The sequence below is a fragment of the Caretta caretta genome, chromosome 1 (genome assembly GCF_965140235.1).
Source record: "Caretta caretta isolate rCarCar2 chromosome 1, rCarCar1.hap1, whole genome shotgun sequence".
In the NCBI taxonomy this organism is placed as follows: domain Eukaryota; kingdom Metazoa; phylum Chordata; order Testudines; family Cheloniidae; genus Caretta; species Caretta caretta.
The window spans coordinates 214908476-214931092 of NC_134206.1; the positions used below are offsets into that span (position 1 = coordinate 214908476).

At 45.3% G+C, this 22617-nt stretch overlaps 1 long non-coding RNA gene across 3 annotated transcripts; it reads left to right on the forward strand.

Moving 5' to 3' along the window:
* The first annotated feature begins 1960 nt into the window (after positions 1-1960).
* LOC142070626 (uncharacterized) lies at positions 1961-22357 on the forward strand. Of its 3 annotated transcripts, XR_012666539.1 has the most exons (6): positions 1961-2203; positions 7392-7449; positions 8310-8369; positions 8727-8857; positions 9153-9267; positions 16304-16908. It is a non-coding gene; the product is annotated as an uncharacterized LOC142070626 (long non-coding RNA). The 3 variants fall into 3 exon arrangements; XR_012666540.1 differs by lacking the exons at positions 1961-2203; positions 16304-16908 and adding an exon at positions 22279-22357 and having other exon boundaries at positions 7248-7449; XR_012666538.1 differs by lacking the exon at positions 1961-2203 and having other exon boundaries at positions 7248-7449.
* The last annotated feature ends 260 nt before the right edge of the window (positions 22358-22617 follow it).

Genomic DNA, 22617 nt, shown 5'->3' on the forward strand with positions numbered 1-22617 from the left:
ATGGTGTGGATTGCACTCTCACCAAATTTGCGGATGATACTAAACTAGGAGGAGTGGTAGATATGGTGGCAAGTAGGGATAGGATACAGAGAGACCAAGACAAATTGGAGGATTGGGCCAAAAGAAATCTGATGAGGTTCAACAAGGATAAGTGCAGGGTCCTGCACTTAGGACATAAGAATCCCATGCACCGCTACAGACTAGGGACCAAATGGCTAGGCAGCAGTTCTGCGGAAAAGGACCTAGGGGTGACAGTGGACAAGAAGCTGGATATGAGTCAACAGTGTGCCCTTGTTGCCAAGAAGGCCAATGGCATTTTGGGATGTATAAGTAGGGGCATTGCCAGCAGATCGAGGGACATGATCGTTCCCCTCTATTCAACATTGGTGAGGCCTCATCTGGAGTACTGTGTCCAGTTTTGGGCCCCACACTACAAGAAGGATGTGGAAAAATTGGAGAGAGTCCAGCGAAGGGCAACAAAAATGATTAGGGGTCTGGAACACATGAGTTATGAGGAGAGGCTGAGGGAACTGGGCTTGTTTAGTCTGCAGAAGAGAAGAATGAGGGGGGATTTGATAGCTGCTTTCAACTACCTGAGAGGTGGTTCCAAAGAGGATGGTTCTAGAATATTCTCAGTGGTGGAAGATGACAGGACAAGGAGTAATGGTCTCAAGTTGCAGTGGGGGAGGTTTAGGTTGGATATTAGGAAAAACTTTCACTAAGAGGGTGGTGAAACACTGGAATGCGTTACCTAGAGAGGTGGTAGAATCTCCTTCCTTAGAAGTTTTTAAGGTCAGGCTTGACAAAGCCCTGGCTGGGATGATTTAATTGGGGATTTGTCCTGCTTTGAGCAGGGGGTTGGACTAGATGACCTCCTGAGGTCCCTTCCAACCCTGATATTCTATAATTCTATTAAATTGATCGTGTGACGCACAGGAGTACTGGTAAGAGACTGATCTCTAGTTCTTCAGCTGATATGGGTCAGGATTAGTAGTGGTCAGAAAAAGTGTGTGTGAGAGAGAGAGAATCTATAGCCTGGTGGTTAGAAAAACTCTGCTTTTCTTCTCTTCCCAGTATCCTGGATCTGAGAAACCTTCCTGATTAAATTTGCATTGAAACCAACATGTTTCCATGAAGCATTCTGGTTTTGACTAAATGATACTTTTCAGTGGAAAAAAGTTTTATCTAAATTTTTCTGACCAGCTCTAGTCTGGATTACCAAAGGTCATTCTGCACTATATAGGTGTCAGTACACAGGAACTCCAGTGGCTACTGTCACATTGAAGAGAGGGAGGGAATGGACAAGATGTGCCTATTGTGTTTCTCTGATTTGTAAAAACTGGCAATGAAGACAGAGAGACCTTTCAATGTCATAGTAACTTTAACAGTTATTCAATCCCCATCAGTGCTATTTAGAGAGATGCGGTCTCAGAATGTAAAGAGAAGTTACTTCTCTTCTCTCCATGTTGTTTCTCATTTGATTTGACCTCCTTCTCCATGTCCTCTCCAGGACTGGCATGCTGTGGATGAGGAAAATCTCAAGGAGGACAAGAGCCAGGACTACCAGCTGCTGTCACTGACAGAAGATGAGACCTTTACCACAATGAGGTTCAAACGCTAGTTCCAGACACGTGACACAAATGACCTGGATATCACGGTAATGGAGGAGACAATCCTTCTGCACAAGGAGCCACATATAAGTGAAACAAACATGCCTCCCCCTTGTATTCTGACCTTAAACAGGGAACTTCTCTTAAACTTCTCTTAAAACAGTACAGGAAATTTTCCTGACACAGGAAGAAAGGAGAGCAGCAGAATATGGACCCTGGACTTCAGAAAAGCAGATTTTGACTCCCTCAGGGAACTGATGGGCAGGATCCCCTGGGAGAACAACATGAGGGGGAAGAGTCCAGGAGAGCTGGCTGTATTTTAAAGAATCCTTATTGAGGTTACAGGGACAAACCATCCCGATGTGTAGAAAGAATAGTAAATATGGCAGGCGACCAGCTTGGCTTAACAGTGAAATCCTTGCTGATCTTGAACACAAAAAAAGAAGCTTACAAGAAGTGGAAGATTGGACAAATGACCAGGGAAGAGGATAAAATTATTGCTCGGGGATGCAGGAGTGAAATTAGAAAGGCAAATCACACCTGGAGTTGCAGCTAGCAAGAGATGTTAAGAGTAACAAGAAGGGTTTCTTCAGGTATGTTAGCAACAAGAAGAAAGTCAAGGAAAGTGTGGGCCCCTTACGGAATGAGGGAGGCAACCTAGTGACAGAGGATGTGGAAAAAGTTAATGTACTCAATGCTTTTTTTGCCTCTGTCTTCACAAACAAGGTCAGCTCCCAGACTACTGCACTGGGCAGCACAGCATGGGGAGGAGGTGACAAGCCCTCTGTGGAGAAAGAAGTGGGTTGGGACTATTTAGAAAAGCTGGATGAGCACAAGTGCATGGGGCCGGATGCGCTGCATCCGAGAGTGCTAAAGGAGTTGGCGGATGTGATTGCAGAGCCATTGGCCATTATCTTTGAAAACTCATGGCGATCGGGGGAAGTCCCGGACAACTGGAAAAAGGCTAATGTAGTGCCCATCTTTAAAAAAGGGAAGAAGGAGGATCCTGGGAATGACAGGCCAGTCAGCCTCACCTCAGTCCCTGGAAAAATCATGGAGCAGGTCCTCAAGGAATCAATTCTGAAGCACTTAGAGGAGAGGAAAGTGATCAGGAACACTCAGCATGGATTCACCAAGGGCAAGTCATGCCTGACTAATCTAATTGCCTTCGATGATGAGATAACTGGCTCTGTGGATGAGGGGAAAGCGGTGGACGTGTTGTTCCTTGACTTTAGCAAAGCTTTTGACACGGTCTCCCACAGTATTCTTAACAGCAAGTTAAAGAAGTATGGGCTGGATGAATGGACTATAAGGTGGATAGAAAGTTGGCTAGATTGTCAGGCTCAATGGGTAGTGATCAATGGCTCCATGTCTAGTTGGCAGCCGGTATCAAGTGGAGTGCCCCAAGGGTTGGTCCTTGGGCTGGTTTTAAAAGTTCAATATCTTCATAAATGATCTGGAGGATGGCATGGATTGCACCCTCAGCAAGTTTGCAGATGATACTAAACTGGGAGGAGAGGTAGATACGCTGGAGGGTAGGGATAGGATACAGAGGGCCCTAGACAAATTAGAGATTTGGGCCAAAAGAAATCTGATGAGGTTCAACCAGGACAAGTGCAGAGTCCTGCACTTAGGACGGAAGAATCCCATGCACCGCTACAGACTAGGGACCGAATGGCTCGGCAGCAGTTCAGCAGAAAAGGACTTAGGAGTTACAATGGATGAGAAGCTGGATATGAGTCAACAGTGTGCTCTTGTTGCCAAGAAGGCCAATGGCATTTTGGGATGTATATGTAAGGGCTTGCCAGCAGATCGAGGGACGTGATTGTTCCCCTCTATTCGACATTGGTGAGGCCTCATCTGGAGTACTGTGTCTAGTTTTGGGCCCCACACTATAAGAAGGATGTGGAAAAATTGGAAAGAGTCCAGTGGAGGGCAACAAAAATGATTAGGGGTCTGGAACGCATGACTTATGAGGAGAGGCTGAGGGAACTGGGCTTGTTTAGTCTGCAGAAGAGAAGAATGAGGGGGGATTTGATAGCTGCTTTCAACTACCTGAAAGGGGGTTCCAAAGACGATGGATCTAGACTGTTCTTAGTGGTAGCTGATGACAGAACAAGGAGTAGTGGTCTCAAGTTGCAGTGGGGGAGGTTTAGGTTGGATATTAGGAAAAACTTTTTCACTAGAAGGGTGGTGAAACACTGGAATGCGTTACCTAGGGAGGTGGTGGAATCTCCTTCCTTAGATTTTTTAAGGTCAGGCTTGAGAAAGCCCTGGCTGGGATGATTTAGTTGGGGATTGGTCCTGCTTTGAGCAGGGGGTGGACTAGATGACCCCCTAGGGTCATCTAGGGTCATCCAGGGTCCCTTCAAACCCTGATATTCTAGGATTCTAAGTTTACAGTCTAAAAATAGGAGCATATTGCAACAGTTTATGATATTGTAGAATATGTTAATAGGATTAGTGGTTCCCTTTTCATAAAGACCTCTGTGTGGACAGTATTCAGTACTGGAGAGATGTGAGCCTCAAAACATTTTGAGGCTTGAATACAACCTCTGGCTTCTGGGAAACTCAGCTGAACTTAGGCAGAGGTTTGAAGGTCTCTTTTTCCTTCACCTCAACCTTTCCTACTTCTCTTTTTCTGTCTGCCTATCTCTATCTATCCCTTTCATAGATCATGGATCTGCCTCTTTAAGAAAGAAGATAAGTTTTACGAGTCAATGAACATCACATATAGAACCATCACTTGAGTGCAGTGCATTATATGAGCTGTTAAAAACATAAGATGGGGTTTTCAGTTGTGCTCATCATTAGTATAACTCAGTTCCCATTAGAATCCATTGCTTCAGTGGGAACAGCATTGGCAAAATGCAAAGTCTCACCCCGGCTCTTTTTTAATTGAAATGCTGTGCAGCGGTTTCAGATAGACAGCAAAATTACAATTAAAAAGTCTGATCAGCCTAAAAATGACAATATGAGTGTGATATTATAATTCTTAATTAGTATTATTATTGTAGTACCTAGAAGCCCTATTTTCAAAAGATCTGCTTTGTCACTGGTACATTAATGGACAGATTACAAGAACTCTACATACACAAATGTGTATGTTTGTGGATCTAAAGTGGGAACACATTTATCATCATTCTACATGTAACTGCATGTACAAATGACCACTTAGATACATGGCTGGTCATCGGTGCTCAATTACCAAGATTACATTTGAAGTTGCACTCACAGAACAGGCACACAAATAGACATTTTCCCCCATGCACTAACACATGCAGCAATTCTGAAAATCTGGCCTTCAGTGTCAGACTTTATCTCTCGTGGACCTTGTGTTGCTCCCCAGGGGTACCCAGAGCTGTGAGGTATCTCACCACTACCTGCCCTTAGAGTGAAGCAATCTTGTTTGGGCCTGCTATAGCTCAGCTATGTGAAACCAACAGCCTCTGACCCCACAAGCACTTCCTTCCAGGTCTCCACAGGCCTCACTGTCTCTGTACAAACTAGTGTTAGGCACACACCAACCCCGAGTCCCCATGGCGTTCCCTCTGTAGTATCCAGGCCCAGTCACTGGGCTCTCACAGAAATTACCAGGTAAGGTGGCCCTTAAGGAACAGCTTGTCTGGTACAGCTCAGGATCAGGTCCTTTATAACCTAATCCTTCTCCCAGGTGACATTGGCAGCAACAAGGACTCTTAACACTACAAAACAGAACCAACTCCAGCCCCCACTAAGAAATCTGGGGAACTTTAATACTGCCCTGGGGCACCTCTAAGAGGCAGTACTTCCCACTCACAAGCACTGAGTCTGTGTATAGCAAATGAGAACCTTTATTAAAAGGGAAAGGGAACCCAACATTAGTCTGGGAAAACACCACAACCACATTCAAAGCATGTGACTATAAACAAACCCGACCCCACAGTGTGTTGGGCAGTGGCCCTTTGCTTCAGTTTCTCACCTTGCAGTGTGAAAGTCTAACAAAAGTTCCTTTAACAGACCACTCCCCTCTGTCTCCTCTGCACCCCACTCACAGCTGCTGTCCTTGGTCAGCAAAGACCCAGAGATCAAAGGGGTGCTCACATGGGCTCACTTCCCACCCCGGGATGCCCAGAGAGATGCCCTGATCATGATGATGATGATGACGATGCAACAACAGGCTCACAGTTGCTGCTGTTCACTCTGCATCTCTGCCCACTGCCGCTGATGTGCTGTCATTCACTTTGCCACATGCTGCTACATCGTCGCTTTCTCCACTACCACCTGCATCTCTACTGCAACCTCAAAGATGCCTAGTCTTGAGATCCTACCCTATAACCCAGCTCTCAGCAGTTAATGAAGAACCTCATTGCTAGTGCAGGCTGTGCAGTCTCTTTCACTGAAAGACTGTCCCACAGCAGGGATAAGGTCTTAGTCCTTAGACCTAGTTATCAGTAATTTTAGCTCTAATGATCACTAAACAAAAGACTCTCCATTGAGCCTAAGCAGCTGTATTTAAACAGTGGAGAGGAGAAGGATCAAACAGCACATAGGACTCTTATGTAGAGCCCACACCACCATGTGGGAACACCTTTTCCCACCTTTTCCTTTCACTAGGATTTGGCATCCTATCCCCTGCTTAGCAAGTGCAGTTCAGTTGAGAGTGACCCCCACAATCAGGACATGCTAAGCTCAGTTCTGCTGCCATTTACTTGTACAATAAGGATAACAGCATTTCATTACCCCTGCATTCAATACAAAAGGGATTTGTAGAATCATAGAATCATAGAATATCAGGGTTGGAAGGGACCTTAGGAGGTCATCTAGTCCAACCTCCTGCTCAAAGCAGAACCAATCCCCAACTAAATCATCCCAGCCAGGGCTTTCTCAAGCCTGACCTTAAAAACTTCTAAGGAAGGAGATTCTACCACCTCCCTAGGTAACGCATTCCAGTGGTTCACCACCCTCCTAGTGAAAAAGGTTTTCCTAATATCCAACCTAAACCTCCCCCACTACAACTTGAGACCATTACTCCTTGTTCTGTCATCAGCTACCACTGAGAACAGTCTAGATCCATCGTCTTTGGAACCCCCTTTCAGGTAGTTGAAAGCAGCTATCAAATACCCCCTCATTCTTCTCTTCTGCAGACTAAACAAGCCCAGTTCCCTCAGCCTCTTCTCATAAGTCATGCGTTCCAGTCCCCTAACCATTTCTGTTGCCCTCTGCTGGACTCTTTCCAATTTTTCCTCATCCTTCTTGTAGTGTGGGGCCCAAAACCGGACACAGTACTCCAGATGAGGCCTCACCAATGTCGAATAGAGGGGAACGGTCACATCCCTTGATCTGCTGGCAATGCCCCTACATATACATCCCAAAATGCCATTGGCCTTCTTGGCAACAAGGGCACACCGTTGACTCATATCCAGCTTCTTGTCCACTGTAACCCCTAGGACCTTTTCTGCTGAACTGCTGCCAAGCCATTTGGTCCCTAGCTATATATATATATATATAAAGATTGGAAACACAGTAGAGCATAACTGGAGACACAGTAGAGCATAACTGCCAGATAGTTATAGTATAGTTTAGTGTTACTGTATATATACACATCTTTATTAAACATATATATAGATAATGTTTAATAAAGATGTATATACACACTAACACTATATTATAACTAGCTGACAGACTTACTATGCTCTACTGTGTCTCCTGCATGCTGTCTCTCTCTCGCTCTCTCTGTCTCTTCTTCCTCTGCTCTAGTGACATGATTCCCTCTGCTGCTGTTATTCTCTCTCTCCTCAGGTCCTCAGCTGTTGCTGCTGCTGCCTGCCCGCTGACACCCTGACCTTTATACCATTCGGTAAGAACTTTCTAGACACTTTAGCTAATATCTTTTTTCAGATCTTTCTTGGATGCATGCCAACAGCCAACATTCTCTTTGGATGCATACCAACATTCTAAACTGTCAGTTCTATTTTTAGTCTTGTTTCTAACTGTCAGTTCTGTATTGAGCACTACATGACCTGCAGCTTCCATCTAATGGTGGAGTGACTCGTGCTTATTTAAAATGGAAGCCAAAGATCTGGGGATTTTAAGATGGAGTTTCTCTGGTATCGCAGGGCTGCAGGTGCCTCACAGGAGCTGCTGTCTGGCCAGGGAACCAGTTCTGGGCTTTTCATTTTGGGGCACAAAGTTTAGCCTTTGGGTTTGGAGGAGGAAGGTTTGAGGTTTGGGAGACATAAAGACTGAGTCTCCAGGAGAAAAAAGGGACTAGTTATTATTTTATATGAATTAGCTCCCATCCACATCCCTAGTCTGAGCAGTGTGTGGAAATGCCTCTGACATCCTTTCCTTATTCATCCCTTCCAGGAATGGTGAGCAGGTGAGGATCATCTGCAAAGACAATAAATATGACTTCTCCCTGCAGGAAACACGGGACCTGAAAGAGGTCATCACCATCAAAGCGATATATGTTCTGCCAGGATCTCCCACTGGGACATAGTTTGTGGGCTGGGGACTGGGATGCAGAGGAGGCAGAACAGGCTTACATAGTGAGACAGTTTTTCTCTATGTCATTTTGGTTTGGAGCCTATTACCGTCCCACATAGTTTACCAGTTCCCATTGGTGGGTACCGATTGCTCTGTGCTTTCTCCGGGCACACTTTTGGCAGTGGCCCCTGCTCCTACAGCTCTGACTATGTGACCTGTTTTGTGCTGCAGGGAGATGAGATCCTAGTGGAATGTAACTTTCAAACTTTGGATTGGACGGAGATCACCTTCGTAAGTCTGATTTCTATCTGCAAATTTTCTATGCATTTAAGACCAATTTAGTTTTATTGAAAGGTGCTGGATTGACAGATCTTGGAGAACAATGCCCTCTATCCCAGGACTAACGCAATGCAAGCTTTCTTTGACATACACAGGGATTCATACCATAATTGAGGGGTGGCTCCCCAAGCAGGGAAGAGGGTCTCCCAGACTGAGATGGAACACAGCTGCTTAGAATCATTCGTCACACAGAATTCCCCTGTGGTCTGGCTTGGGCTAAACTATAGAAGGGGCTGGTAATGACACTATGGGTAGTATTGTTCCCACTGTGTCTTAGTAGAACATTGTGTTGCTCTCTGTACCTTGAAGGGTGGGCCAAGTACCTTGAATGAGATGTGCCTGGCATTCCTCTTCTATTAGTCTCACAACAACATCTCCAGCTGCATGGGCTACCCAGACATCCAGCAGATTGCCTACACACTTGGCCAGGAGGCCTCAGAGTAAGTCCCTCATTAGATGCATTTCTGGGGAGTAGAGAGCAAAACTTTGAGGGATGTGGCAATGGATGGGGAGGATGCCAATTGAAAGAGATAACTGAGAAGGGATGTTGCTGATATTGCACATGTCTGGACCTGTCTGATTGAACCCTACTCAGGAATTTTTCATTTGTGATACCATAACAGTCTCCTTTCCTTTTTCCCTCCCTTCTCTCCTTCCTTCTTCTCTCCTCTTCCTCCCCTCTCCTCACACTTGTCTTCCTCACTCTCCCAAATCCCCTTTACTCTTCCCCTGCAGTGCGATGGAAGGAATGATTGCCATGAACTATGTCGAGTGGAACAATGAAACCATCAAGACTGCAGAGAAAGCAGCCAAGGAGGCTGATCAGATAGTCATGATTAAAACCACTGATGTAAGTGACCTTTGCCTTTACCTTCCTGAGTGGTTAGGGGTTGGGGAAACATGGTCAGCTCTGGAGTTCGAGACCAAAGCACATGGCAGAACCAGAGTCAGTGCCTTACACAAAGAATGGCACCTGCAATCCATTGATATCTACTGGGTCACATGTAAAGGAAGGGCCCATAGGCAGGTGTATTCACTTCATTTTCACTGACTACTCCATCCCCTGATAGTCTAACCCTGGACCTCCCGCATTGCACACTCAGCTCTGCCAATGCCACCCAATCCTATTCTGAGGCCCCACTTCTATTCCAGTCCTGGGCACAACACATACACAATTCTGTTAATGCCTCTCAATCCTGACAGCCCCTATCCCCAGCTGTTATCCCTGAGTTGTTAGTGCTTCTGCTCAAATCTTTCAATGCATCTTACTCCTCAACTGTGTATTGGTTAGAGGACACTCTCTTGGGATTCATCTGATGAGCTTTGGAACTATGTCACCAAAGAAGTATACATGGGAATAGCATGAGCATGTAGGGACAAAATCAGGAAAGTCAAGGCAAAGAATAAGTTACAGCTGGCAAGGAACATTAGAGGCAACAAGGGGTACTTCAAATATGTTAGACATAAAAGAAAGATCAAGTATGGTGTGGGTCCGCTGCTCAGTGGAGAAGGTGAGCTCAGAACAGAAGATGATCAGAAAGCAGAGCTGCTCAATGCCTACTTTGCTTCAGTCTTATCACAAAAAATAATATGTGACCAGATGACTAGCAAAATTACCACAGACAATATAGGGAAAGGGATGCAGATCAGGATAAGTAAAGAACATGTCAGAGATCTTCTGACCAATTTGAATTAATTCAAATCAGTGTGGCTGGATGCTATTCACCCATGGCTACTGAAGGAATTAGCTGAAGAAATCTCAGAGCCACTGGCAATAATGGGCCGATAATATTTGCAAACTCATGGATGACAGAAGTGGTCCCGGAAGACTGGAGAAGGGTTAATGCAGTGCCCATCTTTAAAAAGGAGAAAAAGGAGGAGACAAGGGACTATAGACCAGTAGCCTGACTTTGATAGAATCATAGACTTTAAAGCCAGAAGGGACCATTATGATCGTCTAGTCTCACCTCCTGCACAACGCAGACCACAGAATCTCAGCCACCCACTCCTGTAACAAACCCCTAACCTATGTCTGAGCTACTGAAGTCCTCAAATTGTGGTTTAAAGACTTCAAGGTGCAAAGAATCCTCCAGAAAGTGACCCATGCTTCACACTGCAGAGGAAGGCGAAAAAACCCCAGGGCCTCTGCCAATCTGCCCTGAAGGAAAATTCCTTCCTAACCCCAAATATAGCAATCAGCTAAACCCTAAGCATGTGGGCAAGACTCACCAGCCAGACACCCAGTAAGTATGTATTACACTCTGTAGTAAGTCAGATCCCACCTCATCTAACATCCCATCACAGGCCATTGGGCATATCTACTGCTAATAGTTGAAGTTCAATTAATTGCCAAAATTAGGCTATCCCATCATAGCATCCCTTCCATAAACTTATCAAGCCAGATGTGTCACTACTTCCCTTGGAAGGCAGTTTCAGAACTTCACTCCTCTGATGGTTAGAAACCTTTGTCTAATTTCAAGTCTAAACTTCCTGATGGCCAGTTTATATCCAGGGGAGGGATAGTTCAGTGGTTTGAGCATTGGCCTGCTAAACCTAGGGCTGTGAGTTCAATGCTTGAGGGGGCCATTTAGGGATCTGGGGCAAAAACTGGGGATTGGTCCTGCTTTGAGCAGGGGGTTAGACTAGATGACCTCCTGAGGTCCCTTCCAACCCTGATATTCTATGATTTGTTCTTGCATCCACATTGGTACTGAGCTTAAATAATTCTTCTCCCTCCGTGGTATTTATCCCTCTGATATATTTATAGAGAGCAATCATATCGCTCCTCAGCCTTCTTTTGGTTAGGCTAAACAAGCCAAGCTCTTTGAGTCTCCTTTCATAAGTCAGGTTTTCCATTCCTCGGATCATCCTAGTAACCCTTCTCTGTACCTGTTCCAGTTTGAATTCATCCTTCTTAAACATGGGAGACCAGAACTGCACACAATATTCCATATGAGGTCTCACCAGTGCCTTGTATAATGGAACTAACACCTCCTTATCTTTACTGAAAATACCTCGCCTGATGCATCCCAAGACCGCATTAGCTTTTTTCATGGCCATATCACATTGGTGGCTCATAGTCATCCTGTGATCAACCAACACTCCGAGGTCTCTCTCTTCCTCTGTTACTTCCAAGTGATGCGTCCCCAGTTAATAACAAGAATTTTTGTTATTAATCCCTAAATGCATGACCTTGCACTTTTCACTATTAAATTTCATCCTATTACTATTACTCCCGTTTACAAGGTCATCCAGATCTTCCTGTATGATATCCCGGTCCTTCTCTGTATTGGCAATACCTCCTAGCTTGTGTCATCCGCAAACTTCATTAGCACATTCCCGCTTTTTGTGCCAAGGTCAGTAATAAAAAGATTAAATAAGATTGGTCCCAAAACAGCTCCCTGAGGAACTCCATTAATAACCTCCTTCCAGCCTGACAGTTCACCTTTCAGTATGACACGTTGTAGGCTCCCCTTTAATCAGTTCCTTATCCATCTTTCAATTTTCATATTGATCCCCATCTTTTCCAATTTAGCTAATAATTCCCCATGTGGAACCATATGAAATGCCTTACTGAAACTGAGGTAAATTTGATCCACTGCGTTTCCTTTGTCTAAAAAATCTGTTACCTTCTCAAAGAAGGAGATCAGGTTGGTTTGACATGATCTACCTTTTGTAAAAGCATATTGTATTTTGTCCCAATTACCATTGGCCTCAAGGTCCTTAACTACTTTCTCCTGCAAATTTTTTTCCAAGACCTTGCATAATACAGATGTCAACCTAACAGGACTGTAGTTACCTGGATCACATTTTTTTCCTTTCTTAAAAATAGGAACTATGTTAGCAGTTCTCCAGTCATATGATACAACCCCTGAGTTTACAGATTCATTAAAACATTTTGTTAATGGTCTTGCAATTTCATGTGCCAGTTCCTTTAATATTCTTGGATGAAGATTATCTGGGCCCCCTGATTTAGGCCCATTAAGCTGTTCGAGTTTGGCTTCTATCTCAGATGTGGTAATATCTACCTCCATATCCTCATTCCCTTTTGTCATCCTACCATTATTCTTAAGCCCCGCATTAGCCTCATTAAAGACTGAAGCAAAGTATTTGTTTCGATATTGGGCCATGCCTAGATTATCCTTAACCTCCACTCCATCCTCAGGGTTTAGCGGTCCCACTTCATCTTTCCTTGTTTTCTTCTTATTTATATGGCTATAGAACCTTTTACTATTAGTTTTAATTAGAATCATAGAATCAGAATATCAGGGTTGGAAGGGACCCCAGAAGGTCATCTAGTCCAACCCCCTGCTCAAAGCAGGACCAATTCCCAGTTAAATTCCCTTTGCAAGGTCCAACTCTACATGGCTTTTGGCCTTTCTCACTTTATCCGTACATGTTCTGACTTTAATAAGGTAGCTTTCCTTGCTGATCCCTCCCATCTTCCACTTCTTGTAGGCTTTCTGCTTTTTCTTAATCACCTCTCCGAGATGCTTGCTCATCTGGCTTGGTCTACAACTCCTACCTATGAATTTTTTCCCCTTTCTTGGGATGCAGGTTTCTGATAGTTTCTGCAACTTTGACCTGTAGTAATTCCAGGTCTCCTCCGCCTTTAGATCCACAAGTTCTTCAGTCCAATCCACTTCTCTAATGAATTTCCTTAATTTTTTTAAAGTTAGCCCTTTTGAAATCAAAAACCCTAGTCACAGATCTATTTTTCTTTATCCTTCCATTTAGTTTGAACTGAATTAGCTCATGATCGCTTGAACCAAGGTTATCCCCTACAGCCATTTCTTCCATGAGGTCCTCACTACTCACCAAAACCAAATCTAAAATGGCATCCCCTCTTGTTGGTTCAGCAACTACTTAGTGAAGGAATCCATCAGCTATTGCATCCAGCAAAATCTGTGCTATTATTACAAGCACTTGTCCTCCAGTCTATATATGGGAAGTTAAAGTCTCCCATGATCACACAATTTCCATTAGTATTTACTTAATTAAAAACATTAAAGAGGTCTCTAACCATATCTAAATTGGATCTTGACGATCTATAGCACACCCTAAGCACTATCCCAGGGGAGGCTCTAGTAGCTTTCTTCTCCAATGTGATTTTTGCACAGACAGACTCTGTCTTCTCCATTCCATCACTTCTTATTTCTTTACAGTCTGCCTCATCATTAATATACAATGCTACTCCACCACCTTTACCTTTATTTCTGTCTTTCCTAAACAGCACATACCCTTCAATACCTGTATTCCAGTCATGACTACCATTTCACCATGTTTGTGTTATCTCTATAATATCTGGTTTCACTTCCTGCACCAGTAGCTCTAGTTCCTCCATTTTGTTACCTAGGCTCCTCGCATTGGTGTACAAACATCTTAATTTTTGTGGTTTGGCCTCGCTCACATTCTTTACCTGATTAGGCACAGACATTCTACCACCAGTATCACCTATTAGACTGGTATGTACACTACCCTTCCTCCTTATGTCCATTCTCCTACCCATGGCTTTATCCTTTCTTACTTCGTTTTCTTCCCTCTCAATGTTAAAATCCAGTGTGGAGATTACCTGGACATCTCCCAACCATCTCCCCCAGATTCCTAGTTTAAAGCTCTCTTGATCAGTTGTGCCATCCTCCATCCTAGAAGTCTATTTCCCTCCTTATTCAGGTGAAGTCCATCCTGAGAGAACGGTCCTCTGTCCATGAATGCTTCACAGTGGCCATACATCCCAAAGCTCTCCTTCTAGCACCAGTGCCTGAGCCATCTGTTGAGCATCATAATCTTGTCACACCTTTGTTGCCCTTCTCTAGGAAGAGGCAGAATCCCACTTAAGATCACCTGAGCCTTGATTTCCTTAAGCATCTTCCCCAACCTGGCATAGTCTCCCTAGATAGGTTCCAGCGAGAATCTAGCCGACCAGGAGTAATGGTCTCAAGTTGCAGTGGGGGAGGTTTAGGTTGGATATTAGGAAAAACTTTTTCACTAGGAGGGTGGTGAAGCACTGGAATGCCTTACCTAGGGAGGTGGTGGAATCTCCTTCCTTTGAGGTCTTTAAGGTCAGGCTTGACAAAGCCCTGGCTGGGATGATTTAGTTGGAGAGTGGTCCTGCTTTGAGCAGGGGGTTGGATCAGATGACCTCCTGAGGTCCCTTCCAACCTTGATATTCTATGATTCTATGATTCCCACATGAAGGACAATCAATGGATTCTTTCCTGCTCCCGTTACGATCCTCTTCAGTCTCAGGTCCACATCCCATATCTTAGCAGCCGGCAGACAGCACATCCTTCTGTTCTCTGGATCAGCTCTTGTTACAGGCCTGTCTATTCTTGTCAGTAAGGAGTTGACTCCAGTCATGTAGACCTGCCTTTTCCTCGTGATGGTGCGATTCTCCAGTCTATCCTCTGTTCCCTCTGGCTGCAAGTCCTCTCGATTCCTATTGTCCCTTCCAATCCTCTGCAACCCATCCTGGGGCTCATATTTGGTGTTGTTATATCCATTGACTCTTGCCCTCTTCCTATAGGACTATCTGCTCTTCTCTTCTTCCTTGCCCTCTCACCTTCAGTGACCACCTGCTGTGCCCCTTCTTCATTTTCCAACTCAGCAAACCTGTTCCTGAGTTCTGTTTCTCCTTCACTAGCCTGTCTTTTCCTCTGCCTGGTTCTCTTAGTCACATGCTTCCACTGTCCACTTTCCTCACCCAGCAGTCTCCCCTCAGACTTCTTTGGTCCTGCTTCCATCTGCAAGTCTGAGCTTTTCCCATCAGCCTCCTCATGTATTTGTTCCATCATCCTCTCGAACCCCCTTCTAAACTCAACCAGAGTTTCCACCTGCATCTCGGATCTTTTCTTCCATCAGCTCAATCAGGCGGCACTTCATGCAGACATGCAGAGCTTTTCAGGTACCCCCTCCAGGATCATGCTGCAGCTTCTACATCCAGTCATCTTCATTGTGTCACTACCACTGCTGCCTCTGTATCCATCACAGCCTTCTCACCTAAGTCCTGTTAGTCTGGGAAACACAAACCAAACCAAAACACCACCACCCACAGCAAAACAAACCCCCAACGAGCACCACAACACTGCCAGACCACCACACACTCCCTTCACTAGCCTGTCTGTTCCTTTGCCGGGCTCTCCTGGTCTTCCCCCCCAAACTCCCCTTGCAAACTCCCACTCAAACTCCCCTGTTTACAGCTCTGTTTTCTGGCTCCTGTGCCGCTGCAGCTGCCTGTGCTACCTGATACCTGGGAAGCTACTAGAGCAATGAATAAAACATTCAATTTGCAAACATCTGGAGAATAAAGGGATAGTCACTAGCAACCAGCATGGATTTACTAAGAACAAATCATGCCAAACCAGTTTGATTTCCTTCTTTGACATGGTAACTGGTGTAACCCTTCTGCCCGTCAGAGTTGGCAGCAACAAGGGCCGGGTTCAGTATCTAGGGGTTCCATTCCAATAACACAATGCAAACCAGCTCGAGCCCCCACCCAGTGACATGGGACAAATACATACCACCCCCGCTGGGCGCCTCCAAGAGGCAATACTTCCCCTCTCGCAAGCACAGTCTGAGTGTAGCAAAAGCCTTTTAATAACAGAGAAACAATGTGGCATTATGCTGGGGAAACACCACCAACAGGATTCATAACACAACCCATGAGCAAAAAAAACCCACCCCAAGCAAATTGGGGCATGCCCTTTTCCCTTTGGTTCTTGAGTCCAGCAACCCCAAATCACCCAAAGTCCCAAAAGTCCAATGCCCCAAAAGTCTCTGTCCCTGGTCAGGGCAGCCCCAGAGTTCGAAAGTTTATCTGCGGAGCTTTACCTCCCAACCTGGGTGGAAAAGGGACGGGGGTAAGAGGCACCTTACATGATCTGAAGCTGACCGCCCCATAGCTCCATAGCTGCGCTCCGCTCCGCCAGCCGCCCCACGAACTCCTTCGCTCAGCTGCGCTCCGCTCCGCCAGCCGCCCCACGAACTCCTTCGCTCAGCTGCGCTCCGCTCCGCCAGCCGCCCCACGAACTCCTTCGCTCAGCTCCACGGCCCACAAGCAGCTCCTGCCATCCACAAACTGCTCCGCATCGAACTGCTTCACCAGCCGGTCTGCAAGGCACTCCAGCCGTCCCGCAAACTGCTCCACAATATATCTTCAGGCTCCCCCACTACTTAACACAACACTCAGTGATTTCAGCTCTTAGGTGAATTCAGCTTGTAGTAGGGGAGCCCCAGTGCTGGTGCACTGTCAGCCCAAAGTGAGCTCAGCAGCCTATAACTAGACTTCTAATGAAATCAAAATTAGCTCCGATATTCCACAGTGGAGAGAGGAGGAAGTGCAATTAGCATGTAAGGCCCTCACCAAGGGGCCCATGCCACCAAGTATTAATACTTGTCCCCAGCCTCTCTCCATTCACACAGTTTTGGAACCCATGACCCTTGCCTAGCGAGTGCTACTTAGTTGATGGTGAATCCCTCCATCATAACAAAAGGCCACATACAGTTCCAAGCACAGTTCCCATAATCAGGGTAATAACAATTTATTCTTCCTGCCCCAATAACAGAGACACTGGGGATCCCACAGCAGCCAAAGTGACCATTTGGGCAGCTATGGTCTCATTCTAGGCATGGTGGGTGTGCCTATGCAAATGAGATTGGCCCCTGAAGTTCTTTTCCACAACTTGCCACACCTCACCACCAGATGTCAGGGTGGAGCTCATCCTGACACTGGTTTGGTGGATAGGAGGAATGCAGTGGACATAATATACACGGAATTCAGCAAGGCTTTTGACACAGTCCCACATGACATTCTGATAAATAAGCTGGAGAAATACAGGCTTGGCAGAACTATCATTAAATGGATACATAACTGGTTAAACCACTGCAAAGAAAGAGTAACTATTAATGGAACGATGTCAGATTGGAGGGATGTCTCAACTGGGCTTCCACAGGGATCTGTTCTGGGTCCAGTGTTGTTTAACATCTTATTAACACCTGGATGTAGGAACAGAGAGCATCCTGATCAGATTTGCAGATGACACAAAGCTATGGGGGGTTGCCAACACTTTGGAGGCTAGAGCTAAAATTCAGAGGGATCTTGATAAATTGGAGAGCTAGGCTATAGACAACAAAATGAAATTCAACAAAGACAAATGTAAGGTGCTACACGTAGGGAAGAAAAACTAAATGGACAAATACAGAATGGGGGATAATTGGCTTGACAACAGCACTGCTGAGAAGGATCTGGGATCACAACCTCAACATGAGTCAGCAACGCAATGCTGTTGCAAAAAAAAGCAAATGCCATTTTAGGTTGCATTAACAGAGGCATAGCATGCAAGTCACAAGAGGTGATAGTACTTCTCTACTCGGCACTGGTTAGGCTTCAGCTGCAGTACTGTGTCCAATTTAGGTCACCAATGTATATAAAGGATGTAGAGAATGTGATCCACAAACGCCAGCATGCTAAGTGGGGAGCTGCCGAAGCTAGCCAGTGGGAGATGCTGATGAGAGGGCTGTGTACTAAGCTCTGCCCCTCTCATGGGGACAGATGACTAGCTCTGCATAGTAATTCAAAGCCAGGAACCCTCTATGGAATTAGGTACCTATGCTGTCTTGCAAGAAGGAGAAGCTACCCGCCTTATAACTTTTAGCCCAGGGGTCACAGCACTTCCATGGGCTGTGGGAGACCCAGGTTTAATTCCCCCTTTTCAGGACAGGTGCTCTAATCACTGAGATATGGGATATTCTGAGGTGGAGTTCTCTCAGTCTCTCCTCTTGAAGCTGTTCCACTGTGGTTAAATACAGACAGACTAGAGCAGAGGGACTGGATTGTGGGTCTCTTTCCTGATGACTGGGCTACAGAGTCATTCTTGTGCTCTCTGGCCCACTGAATGTTATTTATCCACAGTGGAACAGTCATTGTGTGAGTGAGAGAATGATGTTGAAGTCCAGTGGTTAGAGAACCTACCTGGGAAATGGGAAATCTTGGGTCCAGTCCCCCTGCTCCAACTACTTTTTCATTCAGTGAATGTTTCAGTGGAACAGCTTCAACAGGAGAGACTGAGGAAGCCCACCCGCTAAAATATCCCATAACTCAGGAGGTAGGCGACCCCTCTTCAAATCCTTTCTCTCCCTCAGGCAAGAGGGAGGAATTGAAGCTGGGTCCCCCACATGTAAGGAGAGTCTGTAACCACTGGGCTAATAGTTATAAGCTAGGCAGCATCAGCTCTTCCTCCTCTGGCTGGGTTTTGAATGGTACCTGAGCAGGTAGGTGGCCTCTGAGCACACCTATCAGATTCGACCCCTCATGTGATTTAGATATGTTGTCCCTGGGTCTGTGAATCATTCTGGGCCTTAGGTAGCAGACAAACAACTGAATGCCTACAGGGAGGCAGCAGTGTGCATGCACACAGGCTGAAACATAGGCACCTAGAGAACTTTTGCAATGGAAATTTAGCCTCTGAGTATATTTAGGAATCTACAGGGGTTATTCGGGAGTCTTGTTCATCACAGTGGAGCCAAAACTATAGGCACCTAACTTATTTTGCACATTCAGACCTTCCTGACTTGCAGAGTAAATTCAGTTGAAATTCACTTGAGTTCCTGTGAAATGAAAGGTGAGGCTTCCTTATATCTTATATTTACACAGGATTCACAGTGTGCCTGGTGCAGGTTGGTTTCACAAGCTGCCATCTTAACTGTGCTATATTAAAATCATATCACTCCTCTGAGGTCAGAGCTGATGGTGAAAAAGAATCAAGAAAAAACGTCTAATTTTTTCCACTCCATAAAAATATTTAATTTCCCAGCCCTCTATACATTTATTCATACAGTTTTACAGTATTAGTAAGTCAGACAGACAAGCTAAGTGTAGAAAATAAAATCGCTCCAGCTGCAGAGCTGTACATTCATTTTAAACAGGAAAAAATACCTTCACCACCAAACCAGTTACAGAGCAACGAGAATACCAAAGAGAAAGCATAAAACACTGGCCTAAGCCTTCTTTCTGAGTACTCAGTTCAGTGGAGTGGAGTAACAGAGCCAGCAGGGCTGAAAATGCCCACATCACAAGAAAAGATCCACACTATTGGAATCATTTGGCCTCTTTGGGGTGGTAGTCAGGGGGCGGGAGTGTGGATAGGGTTGGGGCAGTCAGAGGGTAGGGAACAGGGGGGTTGAAAGAGGGCAAGGGTCCTGGGGGGGGCAGTCAGGAATGAGAGGAGGGATTGGATAGGGCGGCGGGGGGGGCAGTCAGGGGGAGGGGGTCTGGGGGTGGTCAGGGGACAGAGAGGGGTGGATGGGGCAGGAGTACCGGGGGGGGGCCATCAGGGCGTGAGAAGCAGGGGACATTGGATAGGGGGCGGGGGCCAGGCCACGCCTGGCTGTTTGGGGAGGCATAGCCTCCCCTAACCGGCCCTCCATACAAATTCGGAAACCCAACGTGGTCCTCAGGCCAAAAAGTTTGCCCTCCCCTGGGTTAGGATATAGATATTCAGGCCTGTCTGTAAAGGCCTGTACTTTAAGAATTTAGATGTATTCTTATCACTTGGCTAGTTAGAGGTATAAAAAAGAATCAAAATCACTGTCTGCCAGTGTAAGAGCCTTCTCTTACTGTGACAGTCTGAGGCCCTGTTCTTAGGCTAAGGCCTTTGGCTAAGCAGCAGAGGCAGCCATAAGCTAGGAAGCGAACAGTCACATCCTCACATTCCAAACTAGCCACATTGAAATAAGGTGCTATTGGGCTGTTAGGCACTATCAGGACAGGATTGTATCCCTATCACCTCCAGAGAAAGGGAAGTGCCTAGAAGATGTAAAAGGAAATTGAGGTTGATAGTTTTCTGTCTGGTAAGAACTCACTTATCAATAGACACAGCTGGGAAACTCTTATGTCTTTATAGATGTAGTTGGAAATCCTCACTTCTGTATTGTTTTGTCATTATAGTTCCCACTTTGCTATTGTTTATTGGCATGGTCTCTGTCTGGTTCTGTGATTGTTTCTGTCTGCTGTATAATTAATTTTGCTGGGTGTAAACTAATTAAGGTGGTGGGATATAATTGGTTAGCTAATCATGTTACAATATGTTAGGATTGGTTAGTTAAATTTCAGTAGAATGATTTGGTTAAGGTATAGCTAAGAATATTACTATATAAATTAGGAGCAAACAGGAAGTAAGTTGGGATTCGAAAATAAGGAAAAAGGAACGTGTATTTAAGCTTGCTGGAAGTTCACCCCAATAAACATTGAATTGTTTGCACCTTCGGACTTGGGGTATTGTTGCTCTCTGTTCATGCAAGAAGGACCAGGGAAGTGGGAGAGTGAAGGAATAAGCTCTCTAACACCCTGCTCTAAGCTGACGAGAGAGAGCTCTCTCCTCAGCTTAATAATGCTACTTCCGCAAGAGGCAATAGTTATGTGGGCAGGAGAAGCTCTCCCGCCGACGTAGCGCTGCCTACAGAGGGAGTTAAAGTCAGTATAACTGCATCACTCAGGGATGTGGATTTTTTTTTCACACCCTGAGCGACGTAGTTATACCAAAGTAAGTGTGTAATGTAGATTTGGCCTCAGCTGTCCTGGGTCACAGTCTAGCACTCTAACCAAATAGGCTCTGTGGGAGTTTCTCAGTTCCCTGAGGCCTGGTCTACATTACAGAGTTAGGCTGACATAAGGCAGCTTATGTCGACCTAACCCTGTAAGCATCTACACTAAAATGTAGCTCCCACCGACGTAACTTGCCCATTACATTGACTTAATAATTCCACCTCTGTAAGAGAGGTAGTGCTTTGGTCAATGTAGTTAGGTGGACACAGTGTCAGTGTAGACACTGTGTTGCTTACATCAACTGTTGCTGCCTTTCAGAAGCTGTCCCAGAATGTCCCACACTGACAAATCAGTGCAAGCACTCCTGGTGAGGATGCACACTGCCGACAGGAGGAGCGTAGTGTGGACACACAAAAGCAATTTTATTACTGTGGTGGCTGTTTGTTGCCATAACTTAGGTCAACTTAATTTTGTAGTGTAGACTTGCCCTAGTACACACAGGCTGAGGTCTGAGGGAATTCAATAAGAGCTGGGCACATAACACCCTTAGCCCCCTTTGAAAAACTCAGCCATCTGTCTACCAATCAATACAGCGTATTCCTCTTCCTGTATGGAAACAGTTATAATAATAGTAATAAGCACCTTTATACACTATCACTGCATCCACATTAGGTGGGTTGTATCACTTTAGTTATACGGGGATAGTTTAAAGGATACAGCTCTTGTATGTAGACAAACTCTTTGTTACTAAAATTTGCACAAAGAGCCAGATACTTGAACCTGATGTTTAAGAGCTACTACATAACCAGGTAACCATCACATTTTTTTGCCCCACTGTGTACCATAGCCTTCTGAGCTGTCTATGCACACTATCTAGCAAAGGATGGAACTGTGCCCCCTCTCTCTACACTGTTTTTCTCTCTGCATGCTCAGAATAGCCATATGCTGCACCAGGTACAGAAATGACTTGAAGGCTTAGAACTGTTGTTACTATAATAATCTTCCTTCCCTCCCTCCTGAGCTACAGCCAAAAGAACAAGTGGAGAAGCAGCTGGATTCAAAGGCCAGTTAGGTTACTCTGTGATTCTGCTTCTCTTTGGTTCGTCCGTAGAGACTTCTCTGCTGTTATTAACCCTTTTGGCCCTGGAGATCCCTGCTGCTCCAGTGATATCTATGGAATGGGGCACATAGGCAGTTTTCTGACTCACTTGGGTTCTCCTTTGTGTATGAGACTGTCTATGAAGCTAAGTTTTCTTCATTTCTGTTTTAATATGTTTTATTTTCCTTTCCTGATCTCCCTTGCTGCGGGCTGCTCTCCAGGGTGGGAGAAGCACAAGAAAAAATGCTACTTTTCTTAAGCTAGGGACAAAAAGGACTGGAACTCCAGCTGCAAGGAATGTGCTAAAAGTCATTCAGACCTAGTGATCGTCAACAACAAGGAAGAACTGGTGAGATCTCAAGTATTAGAGACCCTGGCAGGGCCACCCTTCCTTTATGCCCAAAGAGCTGGTTTGTAATAAGCCCTATTATTGCACTGCTACCTTCCGGTTTTAATGTCACTGGATGTCTATAATCCACACCCAGATGCATTCATTAAGTGGCTATGGGTGGAGATAAAGACCTATACAGAAAGAGACACCTCCTAAAGACTGCAAAATA